The sequence below is a fragment of the Chenopodium album genome, chromosome 1 (genome assembly GCF_948465745.1).
Source record: "Chenopodium album chromosome 1, dcCheAlbu1.1, whole genome shotgun sequence".
Taxonomy (NCBI): domain Eukaryota; kingdom Viridiplantae; phylum Streptophyta; class Magnoliopsida; order Caryophyllales; family Amaranthaceae; genus Chenopodium; species Chenopodium album.
In genome coordinates this window covers 39,259,150-39,276,222 of record NC_137834.1, presented here as the reverse complement: position 1 = coordinate 39,276,222, position 17,073 = coordinate 39,259,150, and the positions used below count along the sequence as shown (strand labels likewise).

Genomic DNA, 17,073 nt, shown 5'->3' with positions numbered 1-17,073 from the left:
TATATGGATGTTGCTTGCTTGCTTTATGACTATTTGCATACTATTTCTGCCTATATGTGCTTTGCTCTATGCTTTGGACACAAACCATTACAATGGTGCTGTGTTTAGATATGTGTATTTGTGTGCATTAATTTTGATGAACGCCAAAAGGGGGAAAGAAGGCAAAACTCAATTGTTGACAAGCTCTCCATCTATCTAAAAATAGAAGGTATAACTTTCATTTAGTTCTTTGTTTAATTGTAGCTAGTTCATTCTGATTTTTAGTTTTTCTTTGATTGTTCTTCAATTTTTTTTATGAGTTTGCTTAGGTTTGTCATTCATCAAAAAGGGGGAATATTTTTGATTTTAAGTTTTGATGATGACTCAAGGAACCTAAGCAAACCATAAGGGCTTTAACTTTTGTCTATTAGCTTTGATGTACTTGACAGGTTTTATATGCAACGAAGTTCTAGAGTTAGAATGGATCATGGAACAAGTCTAAAGGATGAGCTATGGACAAGCATAGAAGACAATCAGTAGCCAAGTTCCTTGGGTGAGGAACTGAAGCTCCAGAGTCGAAGCTTCATTGTGTTCCAAGGAGTCTATTGTATCATTATTATTTATTTTAGACTTCTTGTATATTTGTTAAGTACGTGACAAATTGATAGAATTTAAGTGGATTTAATTTCATGTTTTAAAGATTTTATTTTCCTTGTTTTAAACAAGATTTAATCTTATTTCTGAAAACTATTTTTTAAGTGAAAAATATCTTATTTATTTAAAAGATTTTCTGTTTTTATTTTATCCTAATCTTTTGGAAAATCTGACTTGGTAAAACTATTTTGAAAAACGGCTTTTTAGTTAGTCAAGGAAGTTGAGAAAATAAAGGAACCACTTCCTTTTGTGCGCTTCAGCTTGCTGCCCAAGCATCCACGAATTGCACTTCCTTATTTCATGGAAGTTGTGGTGTAGTGGGAGTTAAGGTAAACGTAAGGTCTCAACTGGTTTCCTCTTATATAAATAGGATCAGTTTTCTATTTTAAAAAGTACACTTGAGCATTACAATTCTTAGTTTTTCGAAAAGAGTCAAAAATCTACTTAAGTCCTTGAGTGTCCTTGTACTTAGCATCTTAGGAGTTTTTGTCTTGAGTTGTATTGGGGAAGAGTTTGGGTAAACTCTAGAGTGTGTTATTGCTTTTTGTGAAGAAAGGAGAAAGAGAGAGATTCGAGAGCTTAACTGATTGAGGGATCAGTTAAGGGGGAACTCAAGTTCATTGAGGAACTTGAGTTTAGAGTCTTAATTTGTAATAGGTTGTTTGCCCTATTATTATTAAGAGTTGAGTTTAAAATCCCTTGTGGTCGTGGTTTTTCTTCTTGATTAGGGCCAAGAAGTTTTCCATGTAAAATCTCTCTTGCACTTTAAAGTTTTTGTTTAAGTTCCTTTAAGAATTTCGCAAAAATTACCCTAGTTCCTCCACAATACAATTCACCCCCCCCCCTCTTGTATTGTTCATTCGAGTCAACAAATATAACAATCAATAATTAACATTGCACATATAACATGATTAACAGGCTCTCGCAATTTATTAATCAACATAGATGTAACAGGCTCTCTCAATTTACTAGATCTAAGTTCCTATTAAAAATTGCCTTTAATATCAAATTAACATCTGCTCGATTATTCATCAATTCAATATTGCTATACTTTTACAGTAAAATCACATCTGCTCGATTCATAATCTAATTGTAACGAATTAAAATAATTCAATTAGAAATTATCATGCAATTTCAATAATCAACAATAATAAATTATCCCTTCATATTAATTATGGATTCCCCAAAACCCTAGAATTAAACTACTCACACGTAATTAAATTTAAACTAAACAAATTAATAAAAGAAGTCAAGATAAAATAAAGAAATAAAATTGCTGTGATTAATAGAGACGAAATCGTTACCAAAATTAACGGAAATAAAGAGTTGAATCAAGAACAAGAGTGAAGTTGTAGAGAGAAAATAAGAGAGAGAAAATAACTAAGTAGAGAGAGAAAGCCTAAGAGAAGAGGTAATCAAAACTATAAAAACTAAATCGTATTTATACCAAACACTTAATTACTCCTAATTAAAACTATGAAACTCGCCGTAATCAACTCCTCAGAAACAAGAGCCCGGTCGGGCGTCACACCGCTTGATCAGGCCTGCTTTTTTTCGATCAGGTACGTTTCTCGCGCCCGGCTTGGCGCGAGCTCGGGCAAAGGGGTGCTGAATTCTTCTTTTGCCCCGCCCGGCCGGGTGCGACTTAAGGCGAAGCCATGTACGACCGGGCGAAGCTCTTGGGCTATCTTGGACTTCTTGATTGGGCTCCGATCCTTCAGCCCAATCAAGATTTCCTCTTTCGGGTCTTGAATACTCGGTCCAAATGCCTCGGTATCACAATGTTGAGCCCTTAATCACCGGTTTGATAACTCTAACCGGCCCTACGCTACGAAAACTGGTCGTGCTCCTCTAATGCTCGTAGTTGCTCCATTAAAATCCCAGAAAAATACTCCAAAGGTACAAATCCCTACAAAACTCAACCAAAACTACGAAAACACTAGAAAACACCAATTTATAATAAAAGTGGCTCTAAAGATCCAAAAACACTACCAATTATGACCAAGGGACGGGGGTAAAATTCTATATAAAATGGATATATCACTTATTCTCTCAAAATACCTTCCTTAAGCACTCCAAGGAGTCCGTACTTTATCTGAGGTTCTGTCCTTAAACCAAGGCGTGAAAGGTAGAACTGTTTGAGGGTTTGGCCCTAAATCAATTCTCTTTAATTTAATTTTGTTGTTGTTTTTTTTTATTTCCTTGAAGTTACTAACTCGTTTATTGTTTATAGTTGCAAGCAAGCAAAATCAAAGTAAGTAAAAATGTTCCTTTTATTTCTATTATTTTTGTAACGATTTTATATTGTTGGATTTATTCTTATAGTGAAAAGTGATTCCTGCGATCTCAAAGGCATACAAACAGAGATTCAATTTTCTCTAAACTATTATTATGCTAAATTGGTTGAATATTAATGCAGCATATAATTCTAAAATATTTGTGATCACTTGAATTAAATAACAAGATTAAAAAGGAACCTAAACCGGTTGTCCAAATTATCTTATTAGGCGTGATTTTCAATTACATAGTCCCTTTAAACATGCAATATGGTGATCATAATAAATTATAATTGAATAAACATTAATATTGAAAGCAATTTAACAATAATTCCAACAATATAAAATCGTTAGAAAAATAATAGAAATAAAAGGAACATAATTCTTACTTTGATTCTGTTTTCTTGCAACTATAAAACAATAAACGAGTTAGTAACTTCAAGGAAATAATAATAAACAATAATTAAATTAAATTAAATTAATAGAGTTGATTTGGGGCAAAACCCTCAAACAGTTCTACCTTTCACGCCTTGGCTTAAGGACAGAACAACGAGTAAAGTATGGACTCCTTAGAGTGCTTGAAGAAGGAATTTTGAAAGAAGAAGGGTAGGCTAGTGTTTAGGCTAGAGCATAGAATGGAGAAAAAACAGAGAATTAATTGATGCCCCGTACATAAGAAATGAGGGGGTATTTGTAGAAAATATGTGTTGAGGTAACACACGGAACCTTAAGAAGATAAAAACCCTAAAAAAGTATACTGCGACACGGCAAAGTGTACCGTGACACGGGAAACCCCACCGTCAGACGGGAAACATTCCCATGACACGGTGGACTGCTGCGTGACGCGGGAAATATTTAGTGAATGGGAAACAAAACACGTTAAGGGTTTACGCGGAAAGGACACGGAAACCCTCGTGTCACAGCAGGTGCCCCGTGTCATGGGGTGTTCCAACGTAAGGCGGGAAACATTCCCGTGACACGGCGGACTGTATCGTGACGCGGGAGCGTACAATCCATTTTTCCGTCTAAATTCATTTTTAACCCTAATTTCGTTCAGCATTTTTAAGTGCCGATTGATAATTTTGGGCTATTTCTGATTTATTATTATTATTTGGGCTAAAAAAAGAATTGAATTTAAAAAAACTATGCTTTGACCAAACATCAAGATTGATCCATGGACTATTCAAAAATTGAATTTAATTAAATACAATTTTCTTAAGCACTCTCGGGATTAAATAATGAACCCGACCAATAGTGGCGGTGAAAGGTTGTTCATCATCGGGTTTGGTTTTGGGGAGACATTTTTAGGTTTTTATAGGCGTGCTTTGGAATGGCTAGACAAGGAGGTCAAGCCGAATTCCGTAAGGACATGTGTTTAGGGTAATTTCACCCTGCCACGTGGCCCAATCAGAGGGTGACACGTGTCAGCCCCAAATTGGTCCAAGATGGACCAATTCCTGCTCGACACGTGTCATTCCAGAAATCAAGGGAAAAAGTGGCCTTCAGGCCCAAATCCCGAGAATGCCGCAAAACGGCGCAGCACACCAATGATTAGGGTTCAGTGACCTAATTAGGGGCACAATTCCCAATGACCCTATAAATAGGGAGATGTCCCTCATTTTGAGGGCACGTTTTACCATTTATTACACCTGCTTTCTCTTACATTAGAGAAATATCTGAGCTTGGAATCCAAGCAGATCCCCACCTAAATTTCCGTACTCTTTATTCCTTTTCAAGTTACTAACTTGATCGTTGGAGGCGGAACACCACCCAACGGGTGTCTCCGTTATTTTGCAGGTACAGACCGGCCAGACCAGACTTCGTGACGTAACTCTCCCGAGGGTACCTCGAAGATGGTTCAAGAGTTTGTACCACCCCCTAACCGTCTGGGTGAAGACCCAGAAGTTTTTACAGACCATGAGGAGGATGGGGATCCTCAGGTCGAAACCTCTACAGCCGAAGACGGCTCCCTTAGAGTCAAGCGCATCCGGCCTAGAGAGACTCTGGAGCGGGGCGCCTCCCAGGCGGGTGCGAGCAGACCCCCTGGGCAGCCGGAAGGGGCAACCCAAACGGCAGCTGGATCAGCCCCCGTCACCCGAGACGAACTCATGAGGTTCATGACGAGTTTCAAGGGTGAAATTAAAGAGCTGATCACCAAAAGCAGGGCTGGTCCAAGTAAAGGCCAGTCGGCGAAGAAGACTCCTCCAGAGAAGGGGAAGTCAGTCAGAAACCGGCATCCCACTCCACATCCAAAGGAGAAGGCAGCCGGGACCATTGATTGGTCAAAAATTCTCCTTCCTGGGGGGAACACCAATAACACTCGCCGGCCTCAGCAGCCGGTGAGAAGTAAAAAATCAACTCTTGATGCCCGGGAAATCATCAACCGGAAGAGAAATCCATCGCTGTCTGAGTCGGCTTCAACGTCGAATTTCCCAGACAGCTTCAACAACATTTCTGCAGGAAGTGCACCTTCCTTGCATAAGAGTCAGACGGGCGGTAATACCGTCCATACTGGCCCTCATATGATCGGAGCTGTCCCGTATGTGCCTACTCAGGCCTACGGGCAGTATCCTCTTCACTTCATGCAGCCGACCTTCTTTGGGGGTCAGGCGGCATACCCAAACTTCCAACCATTGGACTGGCAGCTTCACCTGCTGCGCCTGGGTGAACAACCTTCAGCGTTCACTCGGGAGATAACCGAGGCGGCTCAGCCGGCCAAGGTTAAGAATGTGTTGGTTGGTACCTATGACGGTACCTCCAACCCGGAAGACCACCTCATGGCGTACACCAACCTCATGTATTTCCAGGGGCTGGATGATGCCACGTGGTGTCGGTGTTTCCTGGCTACATTGAAGGGCATTGCCTAACAATGGTTTGGCAATCTGCCAGCCGGATCCATCGATAGCTTCAGGAAGCTTGCCTTCCTGTTTGCTTCCAACTTCTCAATGAACATCCCTGCTAATAAAACGAGCCTTGATTTGAGCACTGTTAAGCAGGGAGAGAGAGAAGGGTTGCGCTCATATGTCAGGCAGTTCAATCTGATAAGAATCCAGATTCAAGGACTGTCTGACGAGGTAGCTTTTAAAGACTTTTTTAAGGGTCTGAGAGACGGGTCGACCTTTAAGTTCGACCTCGTCAGAAAAGGGGCTTTCACCTTACAGGCGGCCTTGAGGGAGGTGGAAAGCTATATTCAAGCTACCGACCTCTGCTCGCCTGGTAGCCAGTCGGACTCTAAGAAGTCTGACAAGCAGAAAGACAACCGGCCTGCTCAGCCGGCAAAAAAGAAAGAAGAGAGCAAGAAAAGAAAAGAAGTCTGGGCGGTTAGTGACTCTGACCAGCCGTCCCAGAAGAAAAAGAAAGAGTTTAAACCGTACGTCCCCAAGTACGAGTTTAACAAAGACTCCAACTCCATCCTCATGGAGGTAAAGGACCGGCTGTCCATTGAGAAGCCGAATCCTATGAAGAGTTCTGTCCAGTCACGGAACAAGAATAAATTCTACCAGTTCCATGAGGAAGTTGGCCATGACACCAACGACTGCTTCAGTCTTCAGCGTGCGTTGGACCGTCTGGCTGACAAAGGGCTGTTGAAGTCCTACATTTCTAAGTCCACAGCCGGGGCAAAAAAGAAAAACAAGGGTTAGTCCTCCAAGACTACCCCCCAGCCTGCTAGTAGTTCGGATACCGACAAGGAGCCGGTCTACACTATAGCAGGCGGGTTCTCATGTGGTGGCCCTACCATCCGGGGCACCAAGAGCCATCTTCGAAAGATGGACAAAGATGATGATGAGCAGGCGGAAGCCAGATCCTCCTTCCCAGACGTCCTGATCACTAAGAAGGACAGGGGCAGCGTCCGCCGCCCGCATGATGACCCGGTGGTCATTGAATGTAAGGTTGCCAACCAGCTGGTTGGACGGATCCTTATAGACACCGGCAGCTCATCAGACATCATCAGCCTCCGGTGCCTGCAAAAGCTGAAATACAATGTCAGCAGCATGCATCCGGTCACCCACCCCTTGGTTGGTTTTGGGGGTGGGATGGTCTACCCACCCGGGAGAATTGACTTACCCATCCGGCTGGGGGAGAAAGGCCAGGGACGACACATTGTCGTCAGATTCTTGGTTGTTGAGGAGTTGACCGCCTATAAAATCATTCTTGGCAGGCCAACCCTCAACGTAGCCAAGGCGGTAATCATCCCTTCCCTCATGCTCATCAAGTATGAGAGGGATAACGGCTCTGTTGGTTCCTTGAATGGGGATCAGAAGACGGCCCGAGAGTGCTATCTCTCAGCCGTTCGAGATACCGTGGCCCCAGGCGGTCAGGAACCAATAGACCTTGACAATGTCAAGGATGCCGACCCAGCTCCCGCCCCACCAGCAGCCGGTAAGAAAAGAAAGGCACCTCTGCTGGTGGAGGTGAAGAAGGAGAAAAAATAGCAATCACTGACCGGTGAGCGGTCAGATGAGCTCCGTCCCCAACCGGCTGGCGAATGCATTGATCTCGTTCTGGATGACAGCCGTCCAGAACGTACTGTTAAGGTTGGGACGGTTGCGCATCCTACTTTGGGTGCAAGCTTGCATCTTCTGCTGAAAGAATTCAAAGACATTTTTGCCTTTGAAGTGGAAGAGATGCCAGGCGTCAGCCCGGATCTCGCTGTCCACAAACTCGCCGTGGATCCCAAAAAGAAGCCCATCCGGCAAAAGAAAAGAAACCACGGCGAGGAAAGAAGTCAGGCGGCAGCTGCCGAAGTCAAAAAGCTGCTAGATGCCAGGTTCATTCGGCCTTGTAATTTTCCCGACTGGGTGGCCAATGTGGTCCTTGTTAAGAAACCGAATGGGACCTGGCGCATGTGTGTTGATTACACAGACCTCAGCAAGGCGTGTCCAAAGGACAGTTATCCGCTTCCAAAGATCGACAGTCTGGTCGACTCTACAGCCGGCCACGCCTTGATGAGTTTTATGGATGCCTATTCCGGCTTCCATCAGATACCCCTGTGGAAAAAAGATCAAGAGAAGACGGCCTTCGTCACTGATCAGGGGTTATTCTGTTATACTGTGATGCCGTTTGGCTTGAAAAACGCGCCTGCCACTTTCCAACGGATGATTAATACGGTCTTTGTTAATCAGATTGGGAGGAATGTGGAGGCGTACATTGATGACATGATAGTCAAATCCAAGCAGCAGGCGGATCACCTTGCTGATCTCCGAGAAACCTTCACCACACTCAGGCGACATAAGGTTATGTTAAATCCTAAGAAATGCGTCTTTGGTGTTGAGTCTGGGAAGTTTCTCGGATTGTTGATTGATCAAAGGGGGATAGAGGCTAACCCTGAGAAGATACAGGCGGTGATAGACATGAAGTCACCCCGTTCTGTCAAGGAAGTCCAGAGACTCACCGGTTGCCTGGCCGCCTTGGGAAGATTCCTCAGCCGGTCAGGCGACAAATGCCTCTACTTCTTCCAAGCAATCAGGAAGAAGACCAGATTTGAATGGGGGGATGATGCTGAGACGGCGTTCCAGAGGTTGAAAGAGCATTTACACTCTCTACCTAGGTTGGTCAGCCCTTTGCCTAGGGAGACGTTGTACATGTACTTAGCCATCTCAGACCATGCCCTCAGTGCCGTTCTCCTTGCTGAGCGAGACGGCGTGCAGCTCCCGGTTTACTTCATTAGCCATGTTCTTAAAAATGCTGAACTCCGGTACCCCATGGTTGAAAAATTTGGTCTTGCTTTGTATATGGCTTTTAAAAAATTAAAGCTTTACTTTTTGGCACATCCGGTGGTGATCTACACGGACCAGCCACTCAAGCGGCCAATGTCTACCTTGGACTCATCCGGGAGAATGTTGAAATTGGCTATTGAAATGCAAAGTCTTGAAATCACTTAAGAACCAAGAAAGGCAGTGAAGGGTCAGGCGTTTGCCGACTTCATTGTAGAAATGACTCGTCCGGTGGCTCCGGATAATCTTGATCAGGTTAGGAAAGTGTATGTAGACGGGAGCTCTACAAAGAACGGCTGTGGTGCAGGCGTAATTTATGAGTCTCCTGAAGGAGACAGATTTGAGTATGCACTACGCTTCAAGTTTCAGGCCTCTAACAATGAGGCGGAATATGAAGCCCTGCTAGCCGGCATGCGTATGTGTAAGGCGGCGGGGGCCATGAAAATTGACGCCTACTCTGATTCTCAATTGGTTGTTAGCCAGTATGAGGGAAGTTATGAGGCTACCCATCCGGCTATGATCAAATATCTTCAGGCAGTCAAAGAGGAGGCCGGGGCACTTGAGGAATTTCGACTGAACCAAGTGCCTAGGTCTGAAAATAACCAGGCGGATGCGTTGTCAAAACTGGCATCTTCCGCCTGCCATGATACGCCTCGGTCTGTCTTTTAGGAAGTTCTGGAAAAGAGAAGCATCAATGAAGATCCCATTGGAGTTTTGGACCGAAGCTCTACCTGGATGGATGGCATCCGGGCTTATCTCTCAGACGGCACACTTTCTGATTCGCCACAGGAAGCAGCCGTCCTGAAGAAGCGAGCTGCAAGCTTCGAGTTGAAAAATGGAGAACTCTTCAAGGCGGGGTTTCTGAAGCCTTTGTTGAAGTGTGTCACCCCAGAAAAAGGGAAAGAAGTTCTCGAAGACTTGCACTCGGGATTCTGCGCCTCCCACATAGGCGACAGGTCCCTAGCCGTTAGAGCCAGACGACATTACTTTTGGCCTACTCTTGAGGCAGACGCCAAGGAATTGGTGAAAAAATGTGACAAGTGCCAAAAGTTTGGAAAAATTATTCATCGTCCGGCTACTGATCTGACGGCCATCCACAGTCCAATCCCGTTTGCAAAGTGGGGTATGGACATTCTGGGTCCCTACACGCCTGCTTCAGGCGGAAAGCGCTATATCTTAGTGGCTGTGGATTATTTCACCAAGTGGGTTGAGGCTGAGGCGGTTAAAAACATCAAGACCTCAGACGTCATTTCCTTCATCTGGAAGAATGTTATCACCCGGTACGGGGTACCCATGTCTATGGTGTTTGATAATGGTCCTCAGTTTGAGACGCCTCAGCTAAAAACTTGGTTGGGAGATCAGGGGATCTCAAGTTGTTTTGCATCTGTTGGCTGGCCCCAAGCAAACGGCCAAGTTGAAGCTTTTAACAAACATATCTCAGACGGCATTAAAAAGAACATAGAAAGAGCCGGTGGCTTATGGGCAGAAGAATTAATCCATGTCCTATGGGCCATCCGGACAAAAGCGAAAGGGGCAACCGGTGAAACCCCATTTCTCATGGTTTACGGTGCTGAGGCTGTCTTGCCCATCGAACACTACGAGCCGACTCTCAGAGTCATGCTGTATGATGAAGAGGCAAATTGGGAAGCAATGCGCCTGGCATTGGATTCACTCCCAGAGCGCCGGGGCAATGCCGCCTTGCGTCATGAGATTTACCGTCTGAGAATGACTAGAGCCTACAACAAAAAAGTACACAAGCGTCCTTTGAAAGTTGACGACTTAGTGTTACGAAAAATGGAGGCAACCGGTAGGGCCAATGAGTTGGGAAAGCTAACTCCAAATTGGGAAGGTCCCTACCGGATCTATGAAGAAGTAAGGGACGGCACCTACCGCCTGGAAACTCCAGACGGCAGGTGCCTGCCTAGAACTTGGAATGTAGACAATCTAAAAAAGTATTACTTCTGAGAATGTAAACTTTTTGTAAACAGTGAGTCAGTTAATGAAGATTCAGACTTTGTTTGCAAAATTATTGTTTGATTATCCATCCGGCAGATTCCCCATCTACCTAACTAAGTTTGATACTTAGTAAAGGTTACATTTGTTTATCCACCTGGGTAATGCTCGGATCCCTTGTTTATTTAAGTTGGATACTTTGTTTATTCAACTGCTTCACTATCCGCCTGGGTAATACTCAGACGGACTCTTCATTTATCTAACTAAGTTTGATACTTAGCATGATCAAGTATTTGCCCGTCCGTCTGGGTAATACCCAGACAGACTCGTTTGCTTAAAAAACCAAGTTCGATACTTAGTTTAAATTCAACACTGATTAAGAAACTAAGCACAAAAACGTTTAGTGGCTACACAACCGGTCTCAAACAAGACCAGAGGCTAAAATGGCCGGATGGTTGCTCTTTTTATAAAATCGCCTGTCCCAAAATGGACAAAGGCGTCCGGCGACACCCCTCCGGGTGCAATCGTCGCAGAGAACAGATTATCTGTCGGTTCTACGTATCCATGCAGACGACAAAAATTGAACGACCAAATTGGTCAACTCATAGCCGTCTGACCGAAATAACCTACGAAGAACGAATAAGTTCCTAAATACCGGATGCCCATAGGCATCAGTCGGTCACCGACTGAAGTTCTCACTTAGGTTATTTATTCCAAAAATTGCATCTCACCCCAATTGGGGCAAGAGTTCAATGGCTATGAAATCTCTACCAAGACTGGCATAAGCCGTCTGGGTAGTGACTGAAACGCCTGTTGGTGTACGGCTGTGCACTTGGTTTGGGGCAATCACTACTGTGATTGATTGACTTACAAACATATCAAGCTCTTTGCAGCATCAGACGTTTTCAAGTCAATCAACCAGCTCCAATTGAAACCAATCACACAGCCGTCCAGGGGCAAGGACAGCCAGACTATTGACTAGTTAGGTAAGAAATTGCCGCATGCTTTTCATAAGTTAGGCAAAAATAAAAAATAAAAAATTAAAATGCAAAATGATCAAAACCGACTTAGTCGGTGCATTTCATAAAAGTCCATTCAACCAAACGGTTGCAATGGATCAAATGTTAACCGGACCCCGTCCGGGAGAAAGTAATTGTTAATTAACCCGGCTCCACAGCCGGTAAATACAAGGATACTCGGCACGCAGGCCGGAAAAAGTAAGTTTTGGCATACAGCCGCTGAATAAAAAGAAAATTAAAGGAAAGCAAAGATTGGCATACTGCCGCTGAAGGGTCACTTCTGGCCTGCAGACGGAGCCTCCTGGTCCTCTCCCTCCTCCTCATTGTCTGAGGGAATTTCCTGCGCTTCACCAGGACTAGGAAGCTCAGGCGCGGACGGCTCATTGTTGTTGAGCCAGGCTTCAAAGGAGGCAGGCTCTGGCTCGCCTTGCTCTCTCAAGTACACCACGTACTCGGCATAACTGTGCGCCATTGTCCAGATGCTATAATCAGCGTCTGGATACAAGGCAGCCCAAGAAATCTTCATACGGGCGTCGTTGTCAGCATCACTCTCAACAACAAGGCGGTTTTGCTCCGCCTCTAGGGTTGCTGCAAAGTTTTTCTGAGCTTGAGCAGCATCCTTCTCCAGCCTCTCAACCTTGGATTTCAGTTTGCCATGGTCCGCCTGGGTCTTCTTGAGCGCCTCTTCAGCCTGTTTGGCGCTCTCGTCTGCTTTCTTCTGGGCCTCCTCCGCCCCCTTCTTGGCCGTCTCAGCATCCGTTACCCGCTGGTCGGCCGCCTTCAGATCTAGCTCCAGCTGCTGGATTCTAGACGCCTGTGTCATAATTATTGCTTTAGTTTCAAGTTCATTTACGATAGTTGAGTGGAAAGCAATATTATCAGCGTCTATGGCGGACTTCTTGGCCCTTTTTACCTCTTCCCGTTTGCCGGAATAAGGACGTTTGAGCCCGTCCACCAGGTGCATGGCCTGCAAAAAGCAGGCGGTATAAGAATTACCGGCGGGGTGAAACACTTAGAAAAAAAAGTAACATTGAATTGACAAGTTTCTTACCTCAGCCAGAAGGGACAGAATGCGTTCAAGGTTGAACGTCTCTATCCCAGGGATATTGTCCTTATCCCTCTTCCGGACGGCCTCCAGCATGGCCTTGGCATGCTTCTGGACGTCTGGCCAGCGGGGAGATTGATCTGCACCACAATCAATACGTGATGAGTGCAAAACTAAGGCAGCACCTGTTTGTTGCCGACCGTCTGAGGATGACGTCTGTTGGGAGTGGGATTTCACCCGTAAAGGCCATCCCAGCTCAAGCGGGGATTCAAAAGGGTTCTTACCTTCAGAGCCGGCCAAGCGGGAGACGCTTGCGGGCGTGGTGAACCCCGCGGCTGCTGAGGGGTTGGCAAGATCAAGGCACACGCTGCCGCCTACCTTCTCGAGTCGCCCCGATATCCGCATTGTCTTAGCCCCGGCTGAGGCACCAGGAGTTGACCCAGAGGCAGATTTCTTTATCTTGTTAAGGGCGGCTGGGGCCTCCTCTCTAGCCCGTTTGAGGTTCTTCTCAAACGATTTTCCAACTTCTCCCCCCTGTGAAAATAAACAAGTCAAGGTTAGTATCCTGGCAAGACAGTTTATAGAATAAACTTAAGAAAGGGTCAGGCGCTCAATACCTTGGCCCTGAGCTCGGCCGCAGCTTTCTCCGCAAGCTCTTTGCGGATGGCCGCAGAAGACCGCTTGGGGGTTTTCTCCGTCTGCAGCATGTTCAATGCTTCTTCTGCAAAAAGAAAGAAATTGGTCAAAATCATAAATCAATTCCGATAGAAGAATACTACAGACGGTATGAACTCAGGTGCATACGTTTATTAAACATGTGTCCTAGCCCACAGGCGGCAAAGAAACATTCATCCCTGAACCAGGCGCTCTTGGGAATCCAGTTCTTTGGGACTTTTTATTGTTTCCCCGGTTGACAGAGTTGCGTCTGTGAGGCCGAAAAAGTCTGCCTCGATTATTTTGTCAAAGTCTTCCTCTGGGATCCGGGGAAGAGCGCACTTCCTGCCCAACAGGTCGGGCTTCTTATTGTACAGACAAAATTCATAGTTTTCCCGTCTGGTTGGGGCTGACATCAGGTAGAACCTGTGCTTCCAGCCATCGAATTTGGAGTCCTTGTCCAAGGTCATCATGTATTGCGGCTGTGTGGTTAGAGTATACCACGCCCTCCAGCCGCCTGGGCTCCTACTGAGGTAGTGCATGCTGGCAAAAGCCTTCCAGCCGGGGTTAAGCCCTTGGAACTCGCAGGCGGCAACATACCCCAGAATGTTTGTCCAGGAGTTGGGGGTAATTTGCCAGAGCCCGAGGCCGTAGCCTCTCAAAATTGCCTTCACCGCCTGGTGAAGGGGGAAGCGAAGACCAGCTTTGAACGCCGCCTCGTAACAGCCAAAATAGCTGTTGGCGTTCTCTTGATCATCCCCCCAGGCGATGGTGCCCAGCTCAGGCGGCACCCGGATCTTATACCCGTCTCCAAGCGGGTGCATTTTCTTGAATTTCTCTAAGCTCTCCCCCATATGGATTCGGTCCTTGGAGGAGATGTGGATTCTGAAGGGATCGTCCTTCTCACCCCACTTTTTCCTTTCTTCCTCCTCACTATCCGGAAGAGGGGGCAAGTCATCGCTGTTCTCGGAGGTAGAGGCGGAGCTGTCGCTCTTCGTCTCATCCTCGCTTTGGTCTATGGGGGCAGAGGCGGCCTCATCGCCGCCTTGGTCGCACTCTTCCAAGAAAGAGTCAGCAGGGGTTGAAGGGGCGCGCGGAGGGGATCTCTCCAGAGCCGTCTGGTCTCCCTGACCAGACGTTTCTCCCTCAGGCGCTTGGCCGCCTGAGCCTTCGCCTCTGTAATTTTGATCAGTGGCCGTCTGCATTGTCCGAGCCATGGTGTCCTGCACAGACACATAACTGGTCGAAATCCATGGCAAAGGGTGGTCCCAACACCCCGAGCCGGCACTCCCAGTCCTAGACTCAGCCGTCCCTGGTGACCGGCTGGACTCTAACCTAGGCTGTGCCGTGTGTGTTGGTGATGCATCCATTTATTGCAAGAAATATGTACAAGCGGTGAAAAAAGAAAAGAGCTGAGAGAGACAGAGACGGTACCTTTGGATTTGATATCTGAAGGAAGGCGGGTCCGGCTGGGTTGCGGAAGAACAAAGTTTCTTGCTCGCACCTGACTCAAACGGATGACTTCTGCTCTCTCAAAGTTTCTCTCTAGAAAATTTTTGTAAACGTACAAAATTATGAGGGTAAAACGGCTATATATAGAGGGTAAATATGGGGGCATTTCCGTAATTTACCCGGAAGGGGAACGGTTACTCTGTAAGCGGTAAAATTACCACCAACCGAAGCGTGACATGTGTCACAAATGCCACGTGGCGTGCCACGTCACATCTGTGAGGGGCAAATGTTTAGGGTAATTTCACCCTGCCACGTGGCCCAATCAGAGGGTGACACGTGTCAGCCCCAAATTGGTCCAAGATGGACCAATTCCTGCTCGACACGTGTCATTCCAGAAATCAACGGAAAAGGCGGCCTTCAGGCCTAAATCCCGAGAATGCCGCAAAACGGCGCAGCCCACCAATGATTAGGGTTCAGTGACCTAATCAGTGGGCACAATTCCCAATGACCCTATAAATAGGGAGATGTCCCTCATTTTGAGGGCACGTTTTAACATTTATTACACCTGCTTTCTCTTACATCAGAGAAATATCTGAGCTTGGAATCCAAGCAGATCCCCACCTAAATTTCCGTACTCTTTATTCCTTTTCAGGTTACTAACTTGATCGTTGGAGGCGGAACACCACCCAACGGGTGTCTCCGTTATTTTGCAGGTACATACCGGCCAGACCAGACTTCGTGATGTAACTCTCCCGAGGGACAAAAACACCCAAAACAACATGGGTTGAGGTTACCAAGGAATTTCTATCCCGTTTTTATCCACAAAAGAAAACGGCGGAAGCTAGAGCTTTGATTCAAGGTTTCAAATAAAAGTCAAGTGAGAGCCTCTATGAAGCATGGGAGAGATACAAAGAGTATCAAAATGAATGTCCTCACCACAGAATTCCTACTTACCAATTTATTAAAATTTTCTATGGAGGCCTTAGTCATCAAGGGAAGTCGTGTTTAGATGGAGTAGCCGAAGGTCCCATCATGAATAAAACGAAAGAGGAAGTGGTAGACATTATTAAAGACATAGTGAGATACTATACAGAGATTGGTAACATGGAGAGAGAGAGTCAACTAGCAAGAGTAGATCTTTGGTGTACTCGGTTGATCATCTAAATGCAATAAACAATATCTCCTCACAAATGACAAGCTTGGGAAAGGAAATGTCCGCTATCAAGGCAAAGTTGGAAAATGTGCTAAAATTGTTTTTAGATGAAGGTGAATTGCATTTTGTTAGCTCTTTATACTTAGAATACCCTATGTTTCAATCAACACTCGATATCTTAGAACGTGCTTACCATTGTTGTTTTAGAAAGTTTGATATCCTTTCGTGTTTTGATCATGTGCAAAAGTCCATTGTATTAGAATTTCTTTTCTTTTCAAGGATGTAAACTTTCTCTTTTCTTTTCTTATGCTTGCCTCCTTTTAATAAAAGATTTATAGGTTAACCTCTTTGGAAACCTTTACGAGAGCATCACTCGTCCTCTAGGGCGATCTAGGGGTTTAAATGGCTTGTCTTTAGTTGCTAAAATTGATCGTGATTCCTACGAAAGTGAGTTAGTGTACATTCTTATTTTCCCTTGTTTTTCTTGTTTCTTGTTTACCTAAATAATGTCATCATTTTCCTTGTAAGTTTGATTTTTTTTTTTGCTCGAGGATGAGCAAAAGTCTAGCTTGGGGGAATTTGATGAGTGTCATTTATGACAGTATTAGGCTAGGTTTTCTCTATAGTTTTGTGCTTGTTTTTAGTCCTTTATGTCAAATTTTTAGGGAAAAATGCTTGATTTTCATGTTTGTGTGTTAGTTTAGAGAAACTCGTGCTTTTAATGGTTTTCTTTCTATTTTATTCATTTCTCGGCTATTTCTCTCGCCTTTTCGTTTCTTTGACTTGTTTTGTAGGTGTGTCGAGTTTCTCGAGATTTAATTATCAAGGAGGATGCTCGAGTGCATTCAAGGAGTTTTTTAGAGCAAAGTTCGGGAATCCAAACATAAAATTCAAACTAGCTCCGCAAGCATAAGTACCTTGGAAGCAACGCTTTAGCTTGGGGTGTTCGAGTGCTTGGAAGTTTAGGAGCTGCCCTTCTCACGAGCATCACCTCGAGTGCACCAATGATAGGGATTCTCGGGAGCACGGAGTTTGATCAAGCAAGCGAAGGAGCCAAGGCCTCGTGCACCACACAGGGGTGCCACGTGGCACAGGGGTGCGTGCGCGTAGACCCAACAATGCGCGCGCACGGCAGTTTGGTGCGTGCGCACGGTCCTGTGGATCCACCTTCGTT

General features: G+C 45.3%; 1 non-coding gene across 1 annotated transcript; it reads right to left on the bottom strand.

Moving 5' to 3' along the window:
• Positions 1 to 15,584: 15,584 nt before the first annotated feature.
• Positions 15,585 to 15,690, bottom strand: LOC145564363 (small nucleolar RNA R71). The gene has a single exon (XR_014094811.1). It is a non-coding gene; the product is annotated as a small nucleolar RNA R71 (small nucleolar RNA).
• Positions 15,691 to 17,073: the final 1,383 nt, after the last annotated feature.